Source organism: Phascolarctos cinereus, unplaced genomic scaffold (assembly GCF_003287225.1).
Source record: "Phascolarctos cinereus isolate Bilbo 61053 unplaced genomic scaffold, phaCin_HiC Scaffold_8;HRSCAF=390, whole genome shotgun sequence".
NCBI lineage: Eukaryota > Metazoa > Chordata > Mammalia > Diprotodontia > Phascolarctidae > Phascolarctos > Phascolarctos cinereus.
The window spans coordinates 53,348,802-53,354,801 of NW_027556291.1; positions in this window are offsets into that span (position 1 = coordinate 53,348,802).

Below are 6,000 nucleotides of genomic sequence, written 5' to 3' on the forward strand. Positions count from 1 at the left end.
ACATCTCACAGTTAGGACATATCAGAGCCAGGACGCCAGTGAAGGTCTTTGGACTGTGAATGCAGTGTTCTTTGCACTAGATGGACTGCCTGTCTCCATGGGGTTCCCCCCAGACCCTGCAAGACCGTTAATCAGAAAAGATTCAGCTATAGTCCTGAGATGCTGTTCACTGAGGTAGAAGTAACCCTCTCTTCCTTCTGAATCCCCCACTCTGAGCAATCAATCAGTCAATCAACAAACATTTATTAAGCACCTACCATGTGCTTAGCACTGTGCTGCTAAGGATGCAAAAAGAGGCAAAAGACAATCTCTGCCCTCAAGAAGTTTACAATCTAATGGGAGAGACAATATGCAAATAAATATATACAAAACAAATGACATACAGGATAAATAGAAAATAATTAAGAGGGGGAAGGCACTAAAATTAAGAGGGGTTGGAGAAGCCTTCCATTAGATGATGGAATTTTAGTTGAGATTTAAAGGAAGCCGGGAAAGTCAGTAAACAGAGTGGAGGAGAGTGTTCCAGTCATGGGAGACAGCCAGAGAAAATGCCTAGAGCAGAGAGCAAGCTAAACTACGGATATAAAAACAAAGCCCCTGTCCTCAAGTAGCTTACATTCTAATGGGGGAGACAACATCTGGGGGAGTGGTAGCCATGGAAGGGTATTTTGGTTTGAAAAGTTGCAGAGATGGTGAGTAGAATCACAGGGAAGCAGACTGACATGCTTTTCTGAGTAGCAATGGAGGTATTGAGGTGATTATAACTCTCAAAAGCCTCAAGGTGGCAAGACCTGTTCTCTGAAACCTTCTGGCTGTGTGGCTCTAGATAAGTCACTTCTCTTCTTGTGGTCTAGGCCAAAGGTGTCAAACACATAGCTCACAGACCTGATGTGAGCCCATGACACTTCTGAGTACAGCTAAACCAATGAAAATGTAATTGGGAAATATTTAACAAAATAAATAAAAATAAAATAGGACATTTGTTATTCAGTCATTTCAGTGGTGTCTGACTGTTTGTGACCCCATTTGGGATTTTCTTGGCAGAGATACTGGAGTGATTTGCCATTCCCTTCTCCAGCTCATTTTACAGATGAGGAAACTGAGGCAGACAAGGTTAAGTGACCTGCCCAGGGTTACACAGTTAGTGAGTGTCTGAGGCTATAGATAATGTTAATATGAAATTTTCGAAGTCTTTATGGATTAGTGACCCTCATTTCTATTTGAATTTGACACCACTGATCTGGGCAATTCTCTAAGGCTCAAAGTTGCTTGAGAAGGTGCAGACTGCATTAATAGAGGGTTCCCTATACTGATGAAACCAAAGGCCCAGGCCCTCTCCAGGTCCAGAACTAGAAAGTGTAGTGGGAAGGACTGGGCAGGGGTTCAGAAGAGGGACAGCTGTTGAGAAGAGGACTGGGTAGCAATGTTGAGCAGCTAGCTGCCGCTACAGTGAATGTATACACACACACAGATATATATAGGTGTACACATATGTTATGTACATACATAATCACCCACTGATTAGGAGAGTGGGCTCAGCACAGTAGACCCAGAGCTGGGCCTAGAGCCGAAGCCAAGCAGAGCAGGCTGGCAATATTCCTTTAATGACCCCAAACAACCCCTAGAAATGAAGACCTATCTCTTGAATATCAGTATTCTACTGCTGTTTTTATATGGTTGTAAGATACGGAACAGAACAATCTCCAAAGAATTGAAAATGAGCATCACTCGGAGGGCAAGAGAGGCCCAGGGTGCCTGTGAGCAGGCTGTGGCACATTATAAATAAGGAACTTCAAAGAAGAACTAGAGAAAAGAATGTTATCAGAGGAATGTCTGATTGAAAAAGATGGGCCGATCATGTGGAGAGAGCCGGCAGTGAATGGTAACTAGAGTGTCCAATTGGTATTCTTGAAATGTCAGGAAAAAGGAAGAAAGGCCTCTCATTGGCCAGGCCAGTCAGCAAGTATTTATTAGACCCTTGCTGTGTGCCAGACACTGTGCTAAGAGCCCCAGGGATATGAAGAAAGGTGAAAACCCACTGCCTGCTCCCCAGAAGCTCATATTCAGAGGGAGATAACACGAAACCAGTACACGCATACAAGACACAGGCTGGATAAATGGAAGTTAATCTCTAAGGGAGGAGGTTGGCAGTGGGCAGGAGTAGGGAGGGCCCCTTATGGAAGGTAGGATTTCAGCTGAGTTTCAGAAGAGGTCAGGGAAGGCAGGAGGTGAAAATGAGGAGGGAAGACATTCCAGGCACGGGGAATAGGCAGTGAAAATGCCCAGAGTTGAGAGATAGGGTGCTGTGTGTGAGGAATAGCATAAGAAGGTGAGGGGAGTACACGGAGGGGAATAAGGCACAAGTAGTCTGGAAAGAGAGGAGGGCTTGCAAAGCCAAACAGAGGATTTTAAATTTGGACCTGGAGGTAATAGGGAACCAGTGAAGGTTATTGAGGAGGAGGGTGACAGGGTCAGACCTTCGATTTATGAAAAGCACCTTGGCAGCTGAGTTTAGTCTGGATTGGAGTAGGGAGTGAGGCAGGGAGAGTAACCAGAAGATTGGCAGTAGTCCAGTGGGAAGGTGATGAGGATCTGCACCAAGGTGGTATCTGTGTGAATGGAAGAAAAAATCTGTGAAGTTTGAATTCAGTGAAAGGGCTGCACCACTTGAGGACCTAGAGAGCCGCATATGGCCTCAAGGCTGAAGGTTCCCCATACCAAACTAGTCCAGCCCCTTCCTTTCACAAAGGGGGAAACTGAGGCCCCAGGACATGAAGTGACTCAAAATAATTTTGAGTTGGAAGGAATCCCACAGTTCTAATCCAACCCCCTCATTACAGAAGCAGAAACTGAGGCCCAGAGAGGTAATTAACTGGCAGAATCCCTAGAATCCAAGCTGAGACTCGAAGCCAGGTCCTCTTTCCTCAGTTCACATGCCAAAGGAGATGTGAGAAGAGGCACATCACTTGGGGCCAAGGGCATCAAAGAAGGAAGGCCTCCCGGAAGCAAGCAGGAGGCCCTTGACTTGGGTGGTCCTTGAGGAGAAGGGAGGCAGGGGAGCTGAGCTGTGGGAGCAGGAAGGCAGCTGCCAGTAAACGGCCCACAGAAGGCGGCCCGTCTTCCAGGATGCTGCATGTCCAAGGAAAGAGAGCCGGGACACCTGGCCTGCTATTTGCTCTAGGCTTAGATTCTGGGCCAGCATACTGCAAGGCCATGGCTGTATGTCTTTGAGGGAAGAGGAGACCTCAGGTAAGAGCTCTTCATGCCAGACTTTGAGCCCTAGTTCTTGTTTTAATTTTTTCCTTAAATGTCGGTCTCCAGGCTAGAGAAGGAATGATATTGGCCCTGGAGTCGACCAGGGGAAATTGGAAGGGGTGTGGAGGGACCAGCTCTCTTGGAAGCCGCCCAGTTGGGTTAGATGGAATTCTTTGACACCTGCTTTTTGTTTCTTACAGCCTGATGATTCCTGATGTTTCTGTTGCTACTCTTTTTCCTTGGGGTAAATGCTAGAAAACCCCTTCTTGGGAGCTGGATCCAGAGAAGAGACCAGAAAGAAAGATAGAAAAGAGAAAGAGAGGAGAGGGAGAAGGGAGGGGAGGAGAAGAGAGGACAGGGGAGGGGAGGAGAAGGGAGGAGTGGGGAGGAGAGGAGAAGGGAGGGCAGGGGAGGGGAGGGGAGGAGAAGGGAGGAGCGGGGAGGAGAAGGAGGGGAGAGAGGAGAGAGGAAAGGGGAAGGAGAGGGAGGAAAGGGGAGGGGTACCCTGAGCCTCTTTGTAAAATGAGGGGATTGGACTACATGGCCTCTGAAGCCTCTTCCGGTTCAAGATCTAGGATTCTATGTGTGACCTTGGACAAGTCACTGGTCCTCCCTGGGCCTCAGTTTCCTCCTCTGTAAAAAGTGGAGGTTAGATTTGACAGCCTCTGATATCTCTCCCAGCCTCTAGAGCTATGATTTTCTGATACTCCCAAAGATTCAGGACCCACAGCAGACAAGGAATGCTAACTGATTGCTTTCAGCAGTGTGGGCATCCCCTCCGCTGACACAGAAAGCCTCCTGTTTGCACCTTTACAACCTATGGCCCCCCCTTCCAGTAGTGACTGTTATGCCCTTGAGCCAGGCTGAGCCCCAGACAATAATGGCTCACCGAGTCCACCCCTGAAACCTTTCCAAATTGGCCAAAGCTGGCACAGCTTTTGCTCCAAGGGCATCAGAGGAGGTCTGCAGCAGAGGACCTTACTCTACCTCTGCCCAGCAACTGTGGCAGCGAGATTCTCCCGCCAGTGGGCTGGCATCCAGACTGCTGTATCCCTGCAGAAGGAAGCCCTTCATGAGATTACTGTATGATCCCTAGCCTGCCCAGGGTAGACGCTTTGCTCCTTCAGGGCCCCATAAGGAGAAGAAGCCAGACAGGCTGACTGTGGCCTTCTCCCTGTCTATTAGGGGCCTGGCATCAGTGCCTTTGGTCAGGTAGCCAGTGAGTCCCAAATTCTCTAGGGTCACTTTAGCCAGGAAGACAGCAGTTCAGACACCACCTGTGACATTTTCCAGATATGTGGCTTCTCTTCATCAAGCCTCAATTTCCTTATCTGTAAATTCAGGGGATTGGACTCAATGACCTCTGAGGTCCCTTCCGACTTTGACTCTATTATCCTTTTTTTTTTTTTAATATTTCCTATTCAATGCTCAGAATTCCTCCAGGGCTGGTTTTCTTCCTGTTTAATCCCCACCCTCACCCCCATTTCCCACTTGCAGAGCCCCAAGCCTTGCAGCCTTTTTTTTTTTCATTGTCTTCCTGCATTCTCTGATCTTGCCCAAAACAACATAGCCTAGGGGTAGTTCTGCATCCAGCCCTGAAGAAATTTAGACAATTCCCTTTCTGTTTAGTTCACAGAGGCAAGAAGGCCAGAGAAAGAATAAGGTGAGTGAATAAGGTGACCCCTTGGCTGGGGCCACCAAAAACTGGGTGAAGAGGCTCTTTGATACCTTTGCTAGAGGGGAATAAGAGAGTCAAGGCTCATTTGGATGCCTTCTCCAGTTTCTTTCTACTTTGCTGTTCAGTCATTTTTCAGTTGTGTCTGACTCTGTGACACCATTTTGGAGTTTTCTTGGCAAAGATCCTAGAGTGGTTTGCCATTTCCTTCTCCAGTTAATTTAACAGATGAAGAAACTGAGGCAAACAGGGTGAAGTGACTTGCCCAGGGTGAACGAGCTAGTGAGTGTCTGAGGCTGGATTTGAACTCAGGAAGATGAGACTTCCTGACTCCAGGCCTGGCACTTTATCCACTGCAGAGCTGCCCATGGTCATATAGTAGACAATAATGTCCACTTGGTTGTTATTATTAGATGCTTTATTAGCCCAGCCTTCCCAGGAGGCACTATAGTGTAGAAAGAAGATTCAGCTCTGCCTCTGACTGTCCCCCCCCCCCAGAATTCTCTCCTCCTAAAATCTATGTCTCTCATTTCTTAGAAAGGTGGGGGACTATGGTTGTGGAATACAGCATTCATAATCAGATGGGGTTATTACGTAGATCAGTTTTGCTTATGTGTGTTGTTGTTGTTACAAGGGAAGGCTCACTGGGGGAAGAATATATCCAGAAATAACTGTGATATAAAAATGAAAGCTATAAGTAAAGCTGTATTTAAAAAAAAAAATAAAAGCATTCTCCCCTGGATCCCAGGGACAGTCATAGGCAAGAAGCCTCCCCAGGAGGGGAGCATTGTAGAGAAGCAATATAGACTAAAGGAAAGAGGTCAGAAGACCTAGGTCTCAATCTGTGCTTGGCCATGAATTAAAGCATGGCTGAATGAATGATGGTTTATGAATGTAATAGAACATGATAGTGCTATTGGAAATGATGATGATTACAGAGAAACTTGAGAAGACTTGCATGAACTAATGCAGGGTTGTTTTGTGATACAGATCAGGTTACATGGGCCTCAGTTTCCTCATCTGCAAAATGGGAACACTGACACACTGCTCCCATCTCTTAGGACTACAAA